The 22,466-nt window shown below is 43.0% G+C and overlaps 1 protein-coding gene across 1 annotated transcript in view; it reads left to right on the top strand.

Moving 5' to 3' along the window:
• Positions 1-22,466, top strand: part of ATAD2B (ATPase family AAA domain containing 2B) — a 4,508,062-nt gene that overhangs the window by 3,666,446 nt on the left and 819,150 nt on the right. The window lies entirely within an intron of this gene.

The following is a 22,466-nucleotide window of genomic DNA, read 5'->3' as shown; positions in this document are numbered from 1 at the left end:
CTTGGTGAGGGTAAGATGCTACTCAAGGTCAGGGTCATTCCGGCCTGGGCTACATGCTCAGAGAGCTCCTCTATGTCTCTTTTCATGTAGTCCAGGGAGGTACATTTCAGGTCATTCACACCAGCATGGGCAATGACAGAGTCATATTTGTACTTGCCTTGGAGTGACCTGAGTGCTTGTGTTATGTGGCGGATCCTAGCACCCGACAGGCAGCTCACCGTGACCTTCTTGTTCAGCCTTGTGAGCGGGACGTCAGTGTGCCTGACGATAGAGTCACCTATTACAAGTGTATCAGGTGTGTTGTTTAGCCTTAGGGGCTGTGACTGTTCGGCACACTGGCTTTGTGAGCTAAGTGTTGCACGTGTTTTGTTTTGGGGTAGCGGTTGCTTGGGTGTCTGCTTTGGAGGTCTCTGCTGCTTAGGCAGATTTTTATTTAGAGCCTCCGAGTATGTTTTTGTGTGTTTATGTGTTTGGTTTGCTGTCGTGGTAGGTCTATGTGAGACTGGAATTGTAGTGAGTGTGGTTTCCTTCTCCTCCTGACTGGTTACGCCAGTACTGAGTTGAGAGAGCTTAGCCTCCAGTTTGGCTTTATGGTTACATCTCTCACATGTGTTGGAATTTGTTGGGAGGAGGAGAGGGTTGTCTGTGTACATGTGGCAGTTGTAACATTGCCTCAAGATTCCCAGATTCACCAGCTGGACCAGAGAGGAGATTGACAACTGACCTTTGGACATGCTAGAATAGTACTGGGAATTCCTTTATAATTGGAAAAAAGGGCCAATGGGGAACAAGGTACTCGAGGAGATTTTGTGAGGGTGTAGTGCTTTTAATTTTTAGTGCTGACTTGTATAATTGCTTTTGTGAGCAAGTGCCAGGTAACTTAAATGCAATGTGTTACAGGTAACTTAAATGCAAAAACGACAAACAGTAACTTTCTTTCAAGTGAAACAAGGAAATAATTTTGCTTGCTTGTACCTGTTACGGTAGTAAATTTGCCATTTGAACCTTGCCTAAAAAAGGCACTATAAGGCTGGCCAAGAGCCTTTGCCAGTATCCAGAATCCCAAGGGCGACAGGTGCACGCCATCTCTGGCAAAGCGTCATGGTCCGTCAATCATGTCTTCCCAAGCAGACAGATACTTGATTCCCTTAAAATGACACCAGAAGCTTAGCCAATTGTTGAAGTCATTCATTTTGCCCTTGTACTGTGGTGTCATTCTGGGTGATTGCAGGATGCTACTCAGGGCTAGGGTCATACCTGCCTGGGCTGCAAGATCGGAGAGCTCCTTCATGTCTCTTTTCATGTAGTCCAGGGAGGTACATCTCAGGTCATTCACACCAACATGGACAATGACAGAGTCATATTTGTACTTGTGGAGTGACCTGAGTGCATGTATTATGTGGCGGATTCTGGCACCCGACAGGCAGCTGACAGTAACTTTCTCCTTGTTTAGCCTGGTGAGTGGAACATCAGTGTGCCTGAATATAGAGTCACCTGTTACTAGAGTGTTGTCTACGTTATGCCTTATGGGCTGTAGTTGAGTGGCACACTGAGTTTGTGGGCTGTGTCTCATTTGGGTTGTGTTGGGGAGTGGAAGTTGCTTGCATTTCTGCTTTGAAGGTCTCGGTTGTTTGGGCAGATTTTTATTGAGAGCCTCCGTGAATGTAGGCATGTGTTTTGTGCTTGTGTGTGTGTGTTTTGGTGGTGTAGGTTTTGAGCGACTATGTGATGAGTATGCTGAGGTGCAAGTGTTTACCTTCTCCACTTGACTGTCTAGTCCAGTCTTCAGTGAAGAGAGCTTTGCTTCCAGTTTGGCTATATAAGTGTATCTCTCTCAGGTTGTAGTGTTGGGTGGTAGGAGGAGAGGGTTGTTGTCTGTGTACATGAGACAGTTGCTGCATTGCTCCAAGATGCCCAGATTCATCAGGTAGACCGGAGAAAACATCGGGAGCTGACCTTTAGACATACCTGGATAGGTGCTTATTTATTAAGTACTAAAAACTGTTTTCCTCTATACAAGTGAGGAAAGTTGAGTGCTGTAGTAATTTGTAGCTTATTTAGTGCTTACAAGTTCTGAACAAGTGCTGAGCTCAAAAAAAACAGATTTGAGTGCTTAAACTTAAAAGCTGGCTAGTTGTAAGGGAAAATCTGAAGAGCAGACTTTATGCTGCCGGGAATAGTTTAACCCTAGTTAAGTTGGGGGGGCTCAGGAGCTTACAAACAGTCCTGGATACAGCAAATGTGTATCTGAACTAGACTTGTTACAGGAAAGGGGGAAACGAGCTTAGAATTTTTTTCAGTAAAGTGGAAATGGAGAAAACTGGAACAGAAGTTAATTCAAGGTTAAGAATCTGAGTGGGTTGGCCTTCACAAATGTGTTCTCTCTATTAGATTGAATGAACTAATGACACTAGACTGGGAGGAGTGTCCCAGATCAAATATGCAGTATGGGCGGGCAACTGCAAAGCCACTAAGTGTAAAACTATTACAGCTATTAGCTGTAGCCACTAAATGAAAGTTTTAAACAGATCAAGGAGCAAGCAGACTCTAGAGAATGCTTTTAACTGCACGTTAGTGCCAAATCCTGGCTCAGCTGCTAGTGACGGAGTAGTGTGGAAACCACAGAGTCAGGTGTGTTTGAACACTAGTTTGAGATGTGATAAGGGCACTCTGTTTTCTGGGACCTGACAAAGACAACACTCATCCACCTTCATCTTGCCTTGCTTTAGAATATAACGTGGGAGCAGTAATTCTTCAGTCAGTTAGAAAATATTGTGACACTATTCTAAATATTGTTTTTCTGCCTGTCTGAGTCTTTCCATCTGTGTTGTTTTTTTATATTTCCTGTTAATTGAAACTGTGGTATTTAGTGTAAATAGATATTCAGTATTTTCATGTTTTCTTTGTCATTATTTTTTGTTGAATATATGTATACCTTTTATTGTGGCTGATCTTTTACAAAATATTTAACCTTTGAGAGCAATTGCAGTCATTTAGTGGCACTGTGGCTTCACATTCCTGGAAGTCTTGCTGCTTGGTCAAACATTACCATTTGTAAAAGTATTAATTTTACTAAGAGCAATTGAATACCCTGGTTAAGAGCCTTAGAGTAGCTTGCTTTGGGTGTTCTCGTGGCAGTGTACCTACCTTATAGTCTGGGCAGAGGTGCCAAAGCAGGTAAGCTGTACCAGCCTTTCCCAGGTGTGTGGGTGTGAAAATCAAATCTCATTTTGTGTGTGTGTGTGTGTGTGTGTGTGTCGGCTACTTTGAATAGGGAGCACTGATTTCACAGAGAAAGGTGGTAGAGGACTTGGCTTGGAACACCCAACTAAGTACTCAGCTGTATAGCTGTGTCAGTGGGGAGTCTTATTTGGGGCCTGGAGAGAAAGCCCAGCCCCAGGATTGGAGTGTGCATTCCCTGTGTGCTCTTAAGGGAAATTGTACAGTGAGCTGCATGTGAAAATACTGTGGGTCATTTTTTTCTCTCAGTGAACGTTCCCCGCCAGTGTCATTGGTAGAATTGTAGCTCCTTGATCACTGGCACAGAAGAGAGATGTCACACCAATGTTGTCTTCTCCATCTGTCTTCAACCTCTGGGTTATCGGATCTAACACAGGCCAGATCCTTTAGACTACAGACTCACCAGGCATTTGCCTCCCTTACCCCCATAGTCCCATGCTCTTCAAGCATCCCTTCCAATCCAGTTTGCCACGATTCCTGTCAGCAGCTTGGTCCAGCTCTCCTTTGGTGTACCCTTTATTGAACTCTTTGTTTTGTGGAGTTTTGGATCTTTAGTGCTTTCCCTTACCCTGACTGGTGTATGTAGTGTGTTACTGTAGGTAGATAGGCAGTTAGGTTTGGTAGTGTGTGTGTTTATAATGTGTATTGGACTTCCCAACCTTTTTGTGTGTAGCTTTCTGCCCTTTTTTCTGGGTCTTGGTCTTAATGTAGTGTAGGTTTTATTTTTCTGCTTATCGTAGTGCGGTTTGTTAGGGTAGTGTTCTTTATTATGGATAAAAGTTTTAAAAGGTGTCACCTGCAGGCATACATTACCTTCTTGGAATGCACACAAGTGTGTATATTGTTTGGGGGTTGCCCATCCGAACAACGCCTGCTTGGTTTGTGAGGGATTTGGGTCTAGGGCAGTCAACAGGTAGCAGGACATGTTGGACCTTAAGCACCTTCTTCTCACAGATCCATCTTCATCTTTTGCTTCCTCACCTACAAAATTGGGGTCCAGCAAGCATCACCCACCTCTGGAATCTAAGTCTTCCAAGGGGGTTCAGAAAAGTTCCTCTTCAGTTTCTGTTCCAGGTCCATTTTCTTCTTGCTTACGGGACCCAAATGTCAACGACTTGCGGGTGCCACAGTTGCATTGGAATTGTCTTTGACCCCTTGCTGCTGATCCTCTTGGTGTTGACTACTAGCAAGACTCTAGATCCGGCTCCAGGTTTTCCTAGTCCCTTCGTGGTTGAAGAGACTCCTTTGGGTCAGGTGGCTTGTCCCTTCCCCCCATCCTCTCAGCCAAAGCTGTCAGTGGAGCCCTTGGTTTCCCCACCTTGGTTCTAGGTCTCCTTATCTAAGTGACTCTCCAAACTCCCATCAGTGGCTTCTTCCCACCAGTCAGCGAGGTCAGTGGGGAGTATCAAAGCTATTGATTTGGAGCAGTTGATGAGGTCCTTTTCACAGGCTCAGATAGAGCTAGGACTTATCCTTTTGGGTACAGAACCAATTCCTGGAACGTGAGCTGTATTCCCATCCATAGTGTCCAGCTGCCTCCTTGGCCTCATCGACTCCCAGCTACTTTGGAGCCAACTGGACCTTGGGGCTGTGGCATTAAGGCTGGTGTTTCCAAGTTGGGGTCAGCAGTTCCTGCTTCAGTTTCATCCCTCCTGCTTGGAGCATCGGCATTTGACAGTTCAGTCTGGTCTCGACATCCAAGTGGCATCATATAAAGATAAGAGAGGCACTCCAAAAGGTTTTTGCACTTATGGGTGGGAGCCAGTCACTACCAATTCAGGACCCTCTCCTTCAGTCTCACCACCGCCCCCAGATGTTCATCAAATGCATGGCAGTATTCACAGCCAGGCTCTAGCTGCAGAGTTTCTAGGTCTTCCCTTACCTGGATGATTGGCTCCTTACCACCCCAAGAGAGTCACCTATCACAGCCAGGGACACCTTACTCCATTTGTGTGACCTCCTAGCCATTTCAGTCAATTACCTAAAGTTGAGCCTCTTCACACATTAGAATTCATAGTGTGCCACTTGGATAGTGACATTCAAATTGCCAGGCTCCTGAATGAATAGCCTTTGATCTCAGGTAGTGTCATTTCTTGCGCTTTCGAAACCTCCAGCTCATGCAGTATTGAAACTACTAGGCCACATGGCAGATTCAATACTTTTGGTCCCTCTAGCCAGATATCATATGAGGGGTCTGCAATGGATCCTGGTGGTAGTGGACATTCTTGACTCATCCAATGGACTTTCCAGTAAGATTGACAAAAAGTCTGTTACAATCAAATTTAGTGGTGGTTGCAGTCTCCTTTAGTGACCAGTGGGAGACTGTCCTTCCCCTTCTTTTGACCACAGTCACCACAGATGGTTCCCTTCTTGGGTTGGGGGTGCATTTTGAGGAGATAACAGTTCAAGGGTCCTGGTCTTGTGCAGAGGCTGACATCCATATTGTCCTCCTTGCATTGCATGCCTTTCAGGATGTCCTTCCCAGAGGTGTGATTTCAATACAAATGGACAATGTCTGTTGTCTGGTATCTCAAGAAGCAGGGGAACACTTTCTCATCCATTTTGTTGAGAGGCCATGAGGGTTTGGCAGTGCGCAATTTTATCTCAGTGGTTTCTAGTTGTAATGTTTGTTCTGGGGAAGTCCAACATTCTGGCCAACTGCCTGAGCAGGAAAATTATGCTTCCTCCCAAGTGGTCTCTTAGTCTTAGTTTAGCGGCTCAGATTTTGCAGTGATGGGCTCCTCCTTGTCCAACCTCTTTACCTCCCCATCTACCACTAAGTGCAGCTGCTACTGTACTTCTGTCCATCCTCTGGGGCAGTCACCCAGAGATGCTCTGTTATTTGTGTGGCCTCTAGAACTTTCGATTGTGAAATGTCTCCAGAAGACAGCCTGCTGCAGAGTGACAATGATCCTCATAACACCCTTCTGGCCTCATCAGGCGTGGTTCCCCTGCCTGTGTCATCTTCTGCAGTATTCTTCTTGGGTTCTGTATCCCATTCCAGTTCTCATCCAGTGGATCTGGATCCTCCGAATCTACAGTCCCTCAAGTTAACTGCATGGTTTCTCCAGTTCCCTTGATGGCCAGGAATCCCAAGTTGTCTGATACTGTAGTACTTATCTTGCCTTTTTCTCAAAAGTGTTCAACTAGGAAGTTGTATAGTCCAGTAAGTGGAGATGTTTTGCGCTGTGGGTGGGATCTCTAGGGCTCAATCTTTTTTTCCTGCCCCTTTAGAGTTCATTGTAGATTTTCTTGCTGAACTGTTTCATTCAGGCTGTAGTTTTTCTACAATTAAGGTGTGGTTGTTAGCTATTTCTAAGATCTGTGTCATCAGGGAATAATATTCCTCTGACTTTTCTCAAGATTTCCAAGGTTTTTCTCAAAGGTACCTTTTTGTTGCGATCTCCCTGTTGGGATCCGATCATTCCCTGTGGTTTGTCTTTTGTGTTAAGTCCTTGCAGGTTTTCCTTTTGAACCTTCAACTACTTCAGACTCAAAGTTGTTGTCTTAGAAGACCTTACTTTTGGTGGCTTTTACTTTGACAAGGATGATTTCAGAGTTACAAGCTCTTGACTCCTCTCCTCCTTGTTTGTTTGTTTTTTTTTTTCATAGGGGTAGGGTTTGTGTCTGTATGAAACTCTCCTTTTTGCCTAAAGTAGCTTCAGAGAGTAATCTCAATAGCTCCATTTACCTTCCTCTGTTTTTTTCCCAGATTCTCCGACGAGGGTGAATAGTTTCTGGATTGTTTAGATGTGTATAGGCAATTGACATTTTATTTGGACTGGACCAAGGCCTTTAGAAAATCTAGTCAGCTGTTTGTTTCCTTTTCATGATCTCGGTTAGGCACACCTGTGTTTGAAAGTGACATTACCTAAGTGGCTATTAGACTGTATCTCTTTCTCGCATACCTTGAGAGGCTAGACCCTACCAAACAAACCTAAGGGTCATTATGCCAGAGCTATGGCTGCTTCCACGTCTACAGCTTTCTTTACCAGACTATCCTTGGATGAAGTCTGTGCTCCTGCCATAGGTATTTATGGCAAACTTCATTTTCTCATATGACTAGGCAATAGAGGTTGTTCTCTACTTATTCTTGGAGTCCATCATCCTTTTTATGTGGAGCTTTATCACTTAGAGCTTGTTTTAGATGTGGCAAACTCAGTCTGCGGGATTGGTTGAGGAGTGTGGAATTGAGTAAGGAGGGTAGAGCTTGGCAAGTTGGAAGTCTGAAGGATTTGTCTGGTGTCAGATCCGAGTCAGATCCATTAACCCACAGGTTGAACCAGATTGAGACAGACAACATGGATTATTGTTGAAGTAGTACATGACTTTCAAGTTATTTCTTACATTGTAATGTAGTACTAAGTGTGTATTGTTGCCTTCATTCCTAGTGGTACTAGGAGCTTGTTACTAATGGTTAATGTTATTTCTAAATAATTTCTGCCTTTTACCTTTGAGAAGCAAGCTATGTTCAAAAAGTGCTCAGTGGGTCCTCACAAAATACACAGCAAGGACCTACATGACTGATGTTTGGTGTGTTTTGGTGTTCCCATCTGTCTATTAACTGTGATTTATGTGGAATTTGAGCCTAGGGCCCATTTTGAAAGGCAGTCTGCCACCAGATCTTGAGGTGGCAAAATCTAGGAAGCCTTCTGAAAAACCTCCAAAAGCAGATTCTAAGAAAAGGCATGCTGAACATACATCGCCAACCTCTGCTCAAGAAATTCTGAGGTTTGAACACCTGCGGCCCACACCCCATCGTGCACTCCACCACCAGATCCAGAGTCCATGGATCCTATCTTGTTCCATGACTTACACAGGAAACCAGCACAGTTAGTCAGATCACAACCCTCCATCCAGACCATCTTTGGTACTGTCCAACAAGGCCTTCAGGTTTTGTAAGATAAGAGGGACTTCAGAGACAAATGTGGTATTGTCTGCAGAAACTCCTGAGGACACAGATTTAGATGGGAGCCATACTTTCCCATTCAGCTCCAAAGGCAATCACTGCTGACCAGACACCTCTGATTTTGGTTCCTTCTCCACTTAAACTGTGCTCTGGTTGCTGACTTTTCCCCCCCAGGTCCTGTGGCTACAGTGCAGACCTTTACAATACTTTCATCACCTGGGAACTCCAGTCTGACTCATTCAACTCCTGCATTGCCAGAGCTGATGCAGCATCAGAGCCAAGCGCTTGATCTGGAGACTTTGGCCTGGTGTCTAGGCTGTCAGGTTCAACTTCGTGTCTGGTCTTGGAGTCATCAGCTTTTGAGACCCAAGTTCTGATGTGGGAAGAAATAGCCAGGGAATTGTTATGGCTAGGCTTGTATAGGCCCTAGGGCTGATAGCCTAGTACCAACCTATGATCCCCTCATCAAAGCCTTCCTTTACAGCTTTGGGTCACCCTCCAGCAGTCATATCTGTTTTTCCAAAGGGCAGTTCAGACCTAGAGGCAGTGGTGATGTCTTTGGATTGAATGGTGTGGAGTCTGGCTTTTCAGGTGTTTGGGAGGGATAGTCGTCTCTCCTAAAAAAGAGCGGATCCACAGGTGCCAGTGGATACAGTTTCATTCCATGATTCCCTTGGCATCCTATCTTCTCATGAGATGTTCCGCGGTTATTTTGCTTAAAGTGGAGGAATGTTTAAAAATGTAGATGGGTATTTAAAGTTTTAGTGGTAATTGGCAATTCTTTACACATCTTTGATTAATACATTTTTGGAGTATAAGTGGAAGTGTTTAATAACTCTCTGCTTATCAGGAAAGTTAATTTAAAGCTAGGAGTTTGAGTTGTAACAGACTGCCAAGACTGTGTTGTAATTTTAACGGCAACAGTCTTTTTTCCTGTCATTTTAATTCTTGTTTAATATGTTTAAAAAACATTTGTTTCTGTGAAGAAATAGTTTATTGTACTTGCTGGGATGGTAAAGTGTTTTAAATTGCTTTTCACTGTGTTTTTCTGTGAAAAAGTGACTTTAAAAGACTTAAAATTTTGACTTTTGTTTGCTGCCTGTCTTCCACAGTAAAGAGGCACCATTTTCAGCTTGACCATGAAACAAACTGTTGGTCCCATGGTTGGTCCATCTTGCAGCCACAAAAAATAAAAGTTAAACAAACAGTCTTTGCCACCACAGTAGGTTAGCAATTTGCCTCAGCCACAGGTGGGTGACTCTGCTTTGGCCATTAGTTGTACCTCAGACCACTCATATTTTACCCCAGATCCCTCTGGTGTAGCACCTACAGCCACTGTAGACTGGGGGTTAGCCATGTCCTCTGCAGCTGTTGGCATCTCCTCAGTCAGCAAGGGAGAGCCCCTCTTTATGGTCCTTGGAGAGGGAATAGGGAAGGTTTCCCTGTCGTGTCAGATTGCTGTGCACATCCCTGATGGAAGCAGCTGCTCCTATTTGTAACATAGCTGGTCTCATTTTTCACTTTGTGTGTGTGGCTTTTTTTTGTTTTTTTGCTTAAGCAAGAAACATCTTTATTAAGTTGTGACATAGACAGTCATACATTTATATAAATGAAAACAGACCATATTGACATAATCCCAGCTGCAAGCATTTTACATCACAAATCATATTGACATAATCCTAGTTGCAGCAATCTACATCACTTAGAATCTACCCAGCCGTTGTCAGTCAAACATTACATAGCTTATTCAAGGTCCTGCCTTCTTTTAAATCTCATTCCTCCCTTGTATGTATGGTTCCCACAATTCACATTTTTCCTGCGTAATTTGCTCTTACCCTTTTTTTAAAGATCCCAATTCCAGTTGATTTATTTCTGTTACTAGATTCGCTACTACTAGTGCAGTTGGTTTAGACTTTGATTTCCATTTTCTGTTTGCTTTTTTGGCAACCACTATAATTAGACTCCGCGAGGCCTTACTTATGTCTAGGCAGTTCCAATTCTGTGTCATAGCTCAGAAAAATAATTTCCTTCATCACACCAGTCAGCCTATCCAGCATCTCCCACAGTCCATCCTGCAGGGAATCCTTAAAGTCTATCAACCCACTGTACTCCCAGAAAATATGTTCCCAAGTACATCTTTCTTCCCCGTCACACCTCCAACATTTGTTGTCTACCTCAGAAAAAGCTTGGATTTCAAGAGAACATTCCAGACTTTTTCTTGACTGCTTCACACAGGATTGTGTACTGAGAAGTCAACTAGAAGAGTTTTTCTTCCAGAGGAAAAATACATCTAGATCAGTTTTTAAGGTTTTTCACTCTGACTTTGGTCACTGCAAGGGAATACCTCAGGATTTTGTCTCATGGCTTCTATAATTCTCATAAAACCCCTGGCAAGACTCTAAGTGAGAAAGGCACAGTAGTATCTGAAGTCTCTTTGGTCCCAGCAATAACATCCTTTGTCTCTTCAATTTTCAGTGATGGGATTTGTTAGAAGAAAAATCATTTGGTGGAAGGAACAAATATCCTTAAATCCAGGTTCCCCCTTCTCCCAGTCAGTCAGCCACTACAGACTCCTCAGACATTGCTTGAGGAGCAGTTTCAGGAAGGATAAAAGTTCAGGGTGCGTGGGACACCAGAAACAGATGACAGGTGCACAAATATATTTGTGGTGTCTTTCCCTTGTATGGCGTTAGGATATTGTAAGGTTGCTTGAACTTTTTTTTTTAGTGTTTTTGGGATGAACCTAGAGTAGTGTGCCTTTTTTGTGGGGAGTTAGTCTTCCTAATGAAATTGTTGTAGACTCGTGTGTGATGCTTCCTGTGGTGGTGTGGTTGTTACATTGAAACAAAGACTGGTTTAGTCAAAGTTCTTAAAGGTTCTGGGGTTTGCTGGAAGTTCAGGTTTTATATTTTGGTACTTTTCCGTTAATGGGGCAACACTTTCATCTTCAACGTAAACACACACCGAATTGTAAGAAGAGTATCACTTAATTTGCTCTGTTAAGCCATAGCACACAAAATATTGTTTGAGTATTGGTCTAAGTAAGCCATCAGCAGGGTTATAATCCCTTTATTTGCAAAAGTGTTCCTCCTAGCTGTTGTCAGAAAGATGGATGGATGTAACTGCTGTCCCGGACAGCATGTCATTACGAACTTGTGTGTGTCATTGTGTTTGTGTGTGTGTATATATAGACTTTAAAAAGTGTCATTGCATTTCATTTAATATTTCAGGTGTAATAACTGCGTTGTTTACCTCAGAAGTAGGCCGTTGCTACATGTTTGACTGTACAGTTGAAATAGAGGTAGACATCATGTTTACATGGGCATTTTAAACGTCTACGGCCTCAGGATCTGAGTCGCCAGTGCTGTTTGACCTGTCGTAAGGGTATTTGTTGTGCAACAGTGCTTGTTTTATAACTTCCTAAGTTTGGGATGCGGCATAGCCGTGACAGCTTGGAAACAAACGCAAAACATCATCTGTCAAGCAGTATAGCTGAAACTATGCAGAAATGTGTTCAGTGTCCTTGATGGCGGGGATTGCCTGCTGTCGTTGCCAAGGGAACAGACCACTTGATGTTGGCTGTGATCACAGAAAAGTTGCTCTGACATTATGTAATGAAAAAAGGGTATCGTACTGATTTCTGCTTTCTAGCCAAACAAAAGAAAAATTTTGTTTTCCGATGTTGGGCTGATTACAGAAACCGCAAAACCGCTCATTAACAGTGTTGCCCTGATAACCAGGGGTGGCTCTTGCTATATGACTGCAGCCCTCCCACCTAGAAACAAAAGGAAAAAAAAAGTGAAACATAAAATTAAAAAAATATATATTTATTTTTACAAGTCCCGGAACTTCTGCGCATGCGCGGATTCACTCAGACTGCCCTGCAGATGCCCAGGAATCTGTGTAAACTTAGACTGCCTGAGTCAGCAGTCCGGATACAGGGAAGGCATTTTTTGCCCTGCAGATGCCCAGGAATCTGTGTGGTGATGACCGCACAGAACAGAGGAGCGCTGGACTGCTTCATCCGCAGACAGGACCAATCAGGAGAGAGGTAAGGTGAGTTTGGATTCGAGCTCGGGTTTGGAGTTTTGCTGCTTCATGGATTCAATCGCGGGTTGGGGCGTGTGGATTCCGGGTCCGGACACATTTACAGGTAGTGTGTGTGTGTGTGTGTGTGTGTGTGTGTGTGTGTGTGTGTGTGTGTGTGTGTGTGTGTGTGTGTGTGTGTGTGTGTGTGTGTGTGTGTGTGTGTGTGTGTGTGTGTGTGTGTGTAAAATGCCCCAGTTGCTACATACTAGTGGTAGAGATACTCGGGCTTGAACCCTGTACCTTGGATGTAGGTGGCAAGGACCTGAATTCCCTACCCACCACTATTTTTAAAAAATTGCAGATTTTTGCCTCATATTTGATGTTCATCGTGCATACAGCTGCAGTAATCACAGATGGGTTTTCAGCCGTCAGGCGGTCCCTCGGTCGGCCGAATTCCAAAGTCTTGGTCCGGCGTCGGTTGTCGTCGCTTACTCTTCTGACGTCAGGAAGGCCAGAGTATATAAGACACAGCCGACGCCATGTTCTCCAGTCTTTTTTGCCGCGCGGTGCCCGAAGCAGAAGCAGTTCGCAAGTGCCGGTCGGCCAGCTCCTGAATTACGAAAATATTTGGAACCGAAGTCTTCATTAAAGCTAAGTACCCGTTGAAACTTTTCTTGCCTCAGACCGATGTCAGAAAAAGTTAATAATTGTATTTCTTGTGGGAAGCAAATACCGCATAAGGATTTCCATTCCCTTTGCATACCTTGTTTGGGCCCAGACCACGACGTCTCGGGCTGTCGCTTTTGCGCTACCTTCAATAAACGCACTATCAAGCGTCTGGCGGAGTTCGGCCAACACTATTTTGGAAAAGCTTTTGACTATAAAATGTCGTCGGATACTCCGACTACCGTTTTATCCAAAAAACGCAAGGAAAAGGACCGACACGCGAGGCCCGCGGTCTCCGCCGACACCACGCCAAAACAGGCTACACGTGGTCCGGTTCTCAGCGAGACGCCTTTGCAGTCCCTGACTACCGACGACACTCCTTTGGCGGTGTCCTCTGTACCTGAGACCGCTGGGTCCTCGGCCCTTTCCCAGACTACAACCGAAGCCCTGGCTTATGTCGAGCCTACTAATGTGGACAGGTCCACCTCCACCCATGGTGTATTAAGGCCTTCATCTTCTTTTTCAATTAAGGCCTTTACTAAATCCAAAGCAGCCAGGCATCCCACTAGGCCTGCTGCACAAGGCCCTTCTCCTGGACCCATGCCTAAGAAACAGATGCTTAAAATGGCTGAGGATCTAATAACTCTTATCAGAGGTTCTCTGCCCCCTCCTGACAAGAGACCCAGAGTGGAGGAAGAATCTCCCTCTTCTGATCAGGGATCCATTTTATCAGAACATTATGATGCAGAGGAACACTCTTACTCCCCTTTTGAGGATTCGGATGCAGAACAGTCCATTCCTTCTGTATCCCCCCCTGAGGATTTTTCTTTTGGGGAAACCTTGCACACCTTGAGGGAACACTTCCATTGGGAAGGCCAAGACTTTTCAGATTCCAAGAAAAGACTTAGGGAATTTCTTTGGTTACCTCAGCACAGACCTCTGGCTATACCCCGTTTTGGATGTACTGGATGATGTCTATTCGGAGGCTTGTCTTAACCCTGATTCTCTGCCTCCTGCACCAGTAAAGCCTGATAGGTATTACAGAGTACCCAGTTCTCACCAATTTCTTTACAAAGGCCATAATGCTGACCCTGAAACCATTTCACAAGGCCCCAAGGGATTAAAGGCCTCCACTGCCAAGAATCCACTTCCTGCAGAAAGGGAATCTAGATCTCTAGAAAGGTGGGGTAAGAAGGTATATACCTCGGCCACCCTAGCCATGAGGGCCTTAAACTGTCAGTTTCATATGATTAAATATCAACAGTACCTGTTATCACAATTAAGGAACAAAATGTCTCAACCTGAACAAACAGATTTTAAAGAGTTACAGGATATGATGCATAGTGCGGAGCAAGTGGGTAAACACACCTTACAATGTGGTTATGATGCCCTAGAGGCCTCCAGTAGAGCGGCTGCTACAGGATCAGTCATTCGCAGACATGCCTGGCTTAGGGAACAAAATTTGCCTGATCATGTGAAAGCTAAACTTCTTGATGCTCCTTTACAAAAGGATGTACTTTTTGGTACTAATGCTGAGGAGATACTACGAAAAATGGAAGAAAAAGCCAAATCTATGCAAACTGTCAAAGCTTTCTTACAGGTCCAGCCACCACGTTTTAGCAGGAATTGGCCTTCAAAAAACTGGTCCTTTCCAGCCACTGACAAGCCCCAAAGAGGGTAGATACAGACGCACAAGGGGCAGAGGGCAACCACAAGGATCATATAGAGGCAGACAATGGCAATCTCCAGCACCAAGAGGTGGTGAAGACAGTGCACAACAATACAGGAAGCAAACCCAATGACTCCCTCATTTCCTTGCCAAGCAAGTCACAGCTGGCAGCACCTTTGGGAGGGAAACTAGCATTATTTGCAAGCAATTGGCATATTGTCACAACAGACAAATGGATACTGGACATCATAAACAGAGGCTACAAACTTCAATTTCACACTCTTCCAAAAATGAGAGGCATGCCAAACGTGCCACAAAATCAAAGGGCAGAGGCACAACTGCAAATTTCAAAGCTCCTAAACATGAGAGCTATACAAAAGGTACCTACGCACCAACAAGGTTAAGGTTTTTATTCAAGACTTTTTCTGGTACCAAGAAAAGGAACTGACTGGAGACCCATTCTGGACTTATCCATCCTAAACACATTTCTACTCATTCCAAAATTCAAGATGCTCACATTACAGCAACTTCTTCCCATGCTGGGCAAGGAGTTTTGGCTGGTAACATTGGACCTCAAGGAGGCATACCTGCATGTCCCAATCAGACAAAGCTGCAGAAGATACCTCAGATTTCTTGCAGGTTCAATCCACTATCAATTCTCTGCATTGCCCTTTGGCTTATCTACTGCGCCCAGAGTATTCACAAAGTGCCTGGCATCAGTAATTGCCTACTGCAGACTTCAAGGGATACAAATTTACCCTTATCTGGACGACTGCCTGATCCAAGCGGACAGCAAACACATACTACTGGAACATCTGGCATATGTGACACGATTACTGCTTTCTCTGGGATATACCATCAACAAGGACAAATCAAGGCTAACACCATCTCAGAAAATAACATTCCTGGGTGCCAGCTTGGACACAAACACCCAGATGGCATATCTTACGCCAGAAAAACAAGGGCAACTGTCTCAGTACTTCAAAACACTAGCAAAAAGTGCCAGGCTTACTGCAAGGAAAATCCTGCAGGCTCTGGGATTCATGGCATCTTGCATTCTTCTAATCCCATGTGCAAAGTTGCATATGAGGAAACTACAGTGGTACCTAAAAAATCTATGGTCTCAACACAGTCACAGCTTGGAAGCAATTATACCGATAATTCCATGTTTGCAAAAGGAATTCCTATGGTGGGCCCAAGCATGTCAAGTAAACGCAGGCCTTCCATTCTGCAAGCCTCAAGCAAAACAAGTCATAACCACAGACGCCTCAGACTACGCCTGGGGGGCGCACATGAAGGACAGGTGCATTCAGGGCAGATGGTCCCAAAAGGAAAAGCACCTTCACATCAATCAAAAAGAAATGCTAGCAGTAATAAATGCAGTTACAGCCTTCAAAGACTTCTTGCATCCAGGACAATTACTGATAAGAATAGACAACACCACAGTAATGTGGTACATAAACAAACAAGGAGGAACACATTCATACCCCTTGTGCAGACTAGCCATGACTCTTTGGAACTTGGCTCTGGAAAGACAAATCGAGCTTCAAGCACAGTACTTGCCAGGACTGGAAAACACACTGGCAGACACTCTAAGCAGAAATATGACAGATCCACAGGAATGGAAGTTACATCCTCAGGTGTTTACAGAGATAATCCAAGCGTGGGGGAGGCCAGACATAGATCTTTTTGCCTCCCACAGGAACCATCAATTGAAAAAGTTTTGTTCGAGGACCTTCCATCCAAAGGCCTGGAAAGTGGACGCCCTTTCATTCAGTTGGACAGCATGGACAGTTTATGCATTCCCACCTCTACCTCTTCTGCCCAAGGTGCTTTTGAAAGCAAGAACGGACAAACCAAGGATGATACTGATTGCTCCAGATTGGCCAAGGCAACACTGGTACCCACTCCTGAGGAGCCTAACACATACTCCTCCCTGGTCCCTGCCTCTAATACCTCTTCTGCTGACTCAGAACAGATACACAACTCTTCACAGTCAGCTGAAAACACTCAACCTCGCTGCATGGAAAATCCCTTAATACCACAACAGACCCCTCTCTCCAAGGAGGTGCAGGATGTCATTTTGGAAGCCAGAAGACCATCTACTAGAAAAGCTTACTCCGCCAAATGGAAGCGGTTTTGCTGTTGGAATGAGAAAAGAGGCCAGGACCCTAGAAAATTGAACTTGCCTCAGGTTTTACAGTACCTGGCTGAACTGCTGAACAGTGGACTTTCATTTTCTTCCATAAAAATACATGCCTCAGCCATTTCTGCAGAATTCAACACGGATCCTCCTTTATTCTCTCATCCACTCTTACGGCAGTTCCTCAGAGGGGCTAAGAATATAAGACCTCCAAGGAAGCAACCAATACCAGCCTGGGACCTTAATTACATACTAGAAAAATTAACATTGCCTCCTTTTGAACCTGCTGCCTCAACAGATTTGCAATATTTGTCCTGGAAAACAAGTTTCCTTCTGGCCATCACTTCAGCTCGTAGGGTTTCTGAATTACAGGCCCTTATGGCGGTGCAGCCCTTCCTCATCTTCCATCAGGACAGGGTTTCCCTTCGTACCAACCCATCTTTTATGCCAAAAGTGGTATCCAGGGTAGCCTTAAATCAAGCCATACACCTACCTACCTACCTACCTTTTATCCTAACCCTCAAAACAAAGGGGAAAGGCTGCTACACTCTTTAGACATCCATAGGCAGCTACGTTATTATTTGGACAGAACAAAGTCCTTCAAGAAATCAGAACAACTTTTTGTGTCCTATGCTGTAGGGGCTCAAGGGAAACCAGTTACAAAACAGACCATTTCCAAGTGGATTGGCCACTGCATACGGTTTTGTTATTCCTATCATGGGAAATCTGTTCCTACTGGTATCAGATCTCACTCCACCAGGGCCACAGCCACCTCTACAGCCTTCCTCAGAGGTGTTCCTACTAAAGATATTTTGGAGGCAGCCACATGGAGTTCTGTGCATACCTTCACAAAACACTACCACCTGCCCTTGTACTCTAGAACAAGAGCAGGCTTTGCCACTGCTGTTTTGCAGGGCATTCTGGCTCAACCCAGTTCCTCATAGTACCTTCCACCCTATGCATAGCTATGGGACTCTACCCATCTGTGATTACTGCAGCTGTATGCACGATGAACATAGTACAGTTTTGTACCTACCATAAATGTAGATGTTCGAGTGCTAATACAGCTGCAGTACAGGTTTCCCCCCCTCCTTCCCCACATACCACTTGACTGGGTTATCCTGCTATGTTTTATTTGCTTGCTTACACTGATTTTGCATTACATTGCATTTCTTTCACATGTACAAAAGCTTTATTTTATGTATTGCCTCCCTTTTGGGGGCACCTGACATCTGGGGCAAGAAAGACTGAAGAACATGGCGTCGGCTGTGTCTTATATACTCTGGCCTTCCTGACGTCAGAAGAGTAAGCGACGACAACCGACGCCGGACCAAGACTTTGGAATTCGGCCGACCGAGGGACCGCCTGATGGCTGAAAACCCATCTGTGATTACTGCAGCTGTATTAGCACTCGAACATCTACATTTATGGTAGGTACAAAACTGTACTTTCTCTTCCTCATAAAATCTGTGGTTTCTGTATCTTCATTTTTCCTTGCAAAGGTCTGTAGTGCAGTGGTGCACTGGTAGCATTGTTGCCTGACAGCTACATGTTCTCTGGTTTGATTCTTGGCTGGGGTGCCTTCTGTGTGGAGTCTGCATGTCCTCCCATCTCTTACAAAGATGTGTCTGGAGTGTTTCTCCCTGCTCTGCTGAAAATTGGCTTTGTTTTGTTCCAAGTCAGACTAGTTTCCTGGTTAACTTGATTTTCAGACTTCATATTCTTCAGAAAGTACATGGTAACACAAAACCTTTTTATTCTCGCAATTGTCTAAGTTTATAACATGGATATTTGAAATTTGCCCATATTTTTGGGACTGTATTCCCCCATTATTGGCCTCGTCCAGGTATTTTGTGCTAAGGTTGAGAGCTATGGTGAGAACTGAATTTACTGAATGTTTGGGGGCTGTATTCCCACATTATTGGCTTTTTTCAGGTGTTTTTTGCTAAGAGGTTGACAGCTATGGTGAGAACTGAATTCAGTAAATGGTAGCCATTTAAGTTTCAGTCTTCCTCTGTTTCACAAAACAGCTGATTTGGCATAGTGGTATGTTTTTCTGTTTTGCACAGGGACCCCTGGGTTCAAGACGTGGCAGTGAAATATATGGTGGTAACACAGCATTTTATTCTAGCAACTTTCCAACATTATACAAGCAATGTTTAAAATGTTTCCCTGGTTTTTGGGCTTTTGTCCCCCCCCCCAATAAATTTTGGCTTTTTCCAGATTTCTTGTGCTGCAGAGTTCAGAGATACAGCTGAGTGTCGAGTAGATTTTACAAGGAGCTGAGAGCTGCAGGGGAACAAAAGTTTAGTACTGCTTATGCTAAGTTGGCTTGCATTGTTAATAACACAACAGGTAGTGTACTTGCTTTTGATGCAGAAGGCTGTGGGTTCTACTCCCACAGTAGGTAGATGCATTGCTGATACTGTACTGTGTTGTAAAGGGGGTGGATTCTGCAGTCCTTTTTGGCAATGATACCTAGTAACTATGAACCTGTTATCAGTTTGCCATCCATTCCCTATTGCAATATTACTAGCTTATCATTTTTTTAATGCATGCAACATAGGCAATTTATTCTTCAAGGGCAACAGGCACTTTATTTGTAGATGAAACAATGACATATAAAGAATTGTTTGCTAGCAACAACCTCTTTATTAGTTACAGATTTCTTTAATGTGGATTTTAGTACTTCAGCATATTTACTGATACTGGTGGACTGTAGAAGGTTGAGTAGACTTTATGATGGAAATGTTCTGAATTGGGCAGTTTTGTCATTTGTCATTGGTGCATGCATTTTGTTTCATTGTTTACTGGAAAAATGTTCAAAACAATAAATTTAAAATGCCCTCTAACAACTGTACTGTATTGTACAAGGAATATAATGTAATAAAATCAGGAAGGTGTATCAAAGAGCATGTGTATGTTTCGTGTTCAAGGAGCCTATGATTTTGAAAACAGCCCAGAGTTAATCTTTATTTGCCACTGGCAAAATTTATTTTCTTTGAATGTGGGTTTCAATGCTGTTTCAATGCATGTGAGTTTCAAGGGCAGAGAAGTTTTAATGCTAAGTCTATTTTCATTGTGAGACTGCATTGCTTTATTTAACAGATATCTATTGGGGTTTGTGTTGTAAAATGCAAAATAAAACTTTCAAATGAAATCTAAATCATTGCAGAAGTAAAGCAAGTATGCATGTTACAGTGTTTATGGTAAATTGGGCAAAATAACCAAGGAATGGGACATTGGAATGGCTGCAGGGGGGAGGCTCCATTCGACCATGATTTTGTGAGGGAGGGGAAGGGTAGCAAACTCAGACAGCCCCAGTTGAACTATACCTCTCAGTTGTCCATATTTTTGCAGAATGAATAGATATTTGCTTCTTATTTTTGGTTTGTTCCTCATAAAAGTTGTGGTTTTCTAGCAAATCATTTAGGAATGAAGCCACTAAATGACAGACATTGAGTTTCAGACGTCATAACCTTCAGAAAAATGCATGCTAAAGCAAGACCTGTTATTCTATCAACTGTCTTAAGTTTATACAAGAGCAATTTTTAGTAGTGTTTGTATGTTCCCCCAGTATATTTGGCCTTGTCCAGATTTCCTGCATTAAGAGGTTGAGAGGTACGTGCAAATCGCTTTGTAGAATTAGGAATATCCAAACCTCTCAATTGTCCCCAATTTTGGCTCAAAATGTTGCTCTCCCCTAATAATCCCTCCTCAAAATGGCAATTTTGGAAGAAAACGTGGAGGGTTTACAATTAGATATAACTGTAATGATCAGAGTTATAGATTACTTTTATTTCAGAAATGTATTTAGATGCTCTTATTTTTTTAGCTGCTCAATTTAACAGTGTTAATATTAAAAAGGTGTCCCTTCTTTGACAAGTTCCCAGCTGTATAGTGTGTGTCAACTTTATATTTTTGCATCACGTTTGGTCTGTTTTTCATAAAATTGTGGTTTTCTGGCAAATTAGTGGCAAGTCATTAAAGATTGAAGTTAGAAAATAATGGCAGACATTTGAGTTTCAGATATCATACCCATCAGAAAATTCGTACTAATGCAAGACCTACTACTGTTCTATTATCTAAGTTTATAAGAGCAATATTTAAAAATTGTCCTTATATTTGGGCCTGTGTCCGACTTCTAGTTCTGTGTATGGCTTTGTCCAGATTTCTTGCTCTGAATTTGAGAGGTATGAGTGTCAGAGCCATCACCGTCAGCCAGAGACATTTCAAATTGTGACATACTTGTTGCACCCCACTCCCCATTGTAGTGGCTCTGAATGTGTTCAAGGAAGGCAAGGAGCAGTTATGCAGTGTAAGTGTGCAGAGTATTCCCCCATCCAAAGTAGACCACAAGTACGACCGTGGCTTTTCATCTGTCCTTGATTTTGCAGAATGTTCTGGTTTTCTGTCATATTTTTATACTGTTGATTTATGCTTCTTATTATTCAGGAAATGCATGCTGTCACAGTGCCCTGTTGCTCTGTTTAAGTAGCAATGATTTAATGACCATCAGGTAAGCTTGTTGGAGGTTGTAAGATGCAAGTAAGCTTTAATAAGCATACTGTTAAAGAATTACCAGCATTGAAATCCTTTTCGTTGTTGCCATGCTGAGAATATTTACATAACTAGATAATGTATAAGACTTGGGTATTGAAATGCATATGACAGTATTTGTAATAAAGGACAGGATTACAGTATTTTCAGAAGCTCATTACATTTGTTGGAGTCTTGCAGTCATCTTTTGTTGGAGACTTGCAGTCATCTTTGCAGGCTTTATCCGTTAACTAAACAGAATGCCAATCTATCATGTATGGTCCATAACTTATGCAGGAATCCTTTAAGCAATTTAACTTGAGCTTGTTTCTTGTTTGCTGTTCATTTTTTATTTTGATCATGTCTTCCCCATGAAACAAGTAGATAGTTGTGTCAGGCAGCAGGTCTTTTTTGGATAAGAAACATTTTTACAAGTGGGGGTATCACAGAGATTGCTACTTTCAGCATATTACCTGGTAATTTTATAAAGCTGAATATAAATTATAATTAGAACTGCAGTGCAAGGAGTAGTGGTTTGAGTTGAGTGCTACTTGTTTTTTTTATACTTGATTTTGACTGGCATTCCAGTAATGTATTTAAAAAGTAATTTATTTTGTCATGCCTCACAACCTGTGTTTCCATATGGATATTAAGTAAGTTGTCATGTAGCCAATGCATTGAAATATTTTTTTCTTCAAAACTTCATTTTGTCTTGATTGGACTCTCATAATGACTGTTTGGCACCCAGGGCAGCGTATTTAATTAAAGTTCCGGTTGTTGTGGCTTTGAGCATAACTCCACCCCTTTCTAGTTGACCACACCCCTTCCCATTGGCCCCACACATTCAGCTGTCTCCTGCAGCCCTCTTTTAATTTGAAGTCACCAGCCGCCACTGCTGATAATGGAAAAGTACCTATATTTTTTATATCTTTATATTTACTTTAAGGTGCCTTTGAAGATCTGGAGTTTTAGTTTTCTGTGATGACCTTTTATGCTTTGATTTATAAGGAATGTTTGTATCATTATTTGTTGCATGGACACATCTCCTCATTTTGGATTCCTTTACTGGACATAACAAAAACACAAACTTGCGGCTGTGTGGTATAGTATGTTGCTGGCAGTGGCATGTACAGTATACTTACTTGAGCTATAAACATAATGATGTCTGTGACAAAATGTATATCTTCTCAGATAAGTGGACAAATAAACATGATGGTCATTATTGCAAGTAGTTTATGTTTTGTTTTAATTGTGTGATTCTTGTTTACTCT

The sequence above is a fragment of the Protopterus annectens genome, chromosome 2.part1, assembly GCF_019279795.1.
Source record: "Protopterus annectens isolate FY-2018-M chromosome 2.part1, PAN1.0, whole genome shotgun sequence".
In the NCBI taxonomy this organism is placed as follows: domain Eukaryota; kingdom Metazoa; phylum Chordata; order Ceratodontiformes; family Protopteridae; genus Protopterus; species Protopterus annectens.
This window is presented reverse-complemented; position numbering and strand designations above follow the sequence as displayed.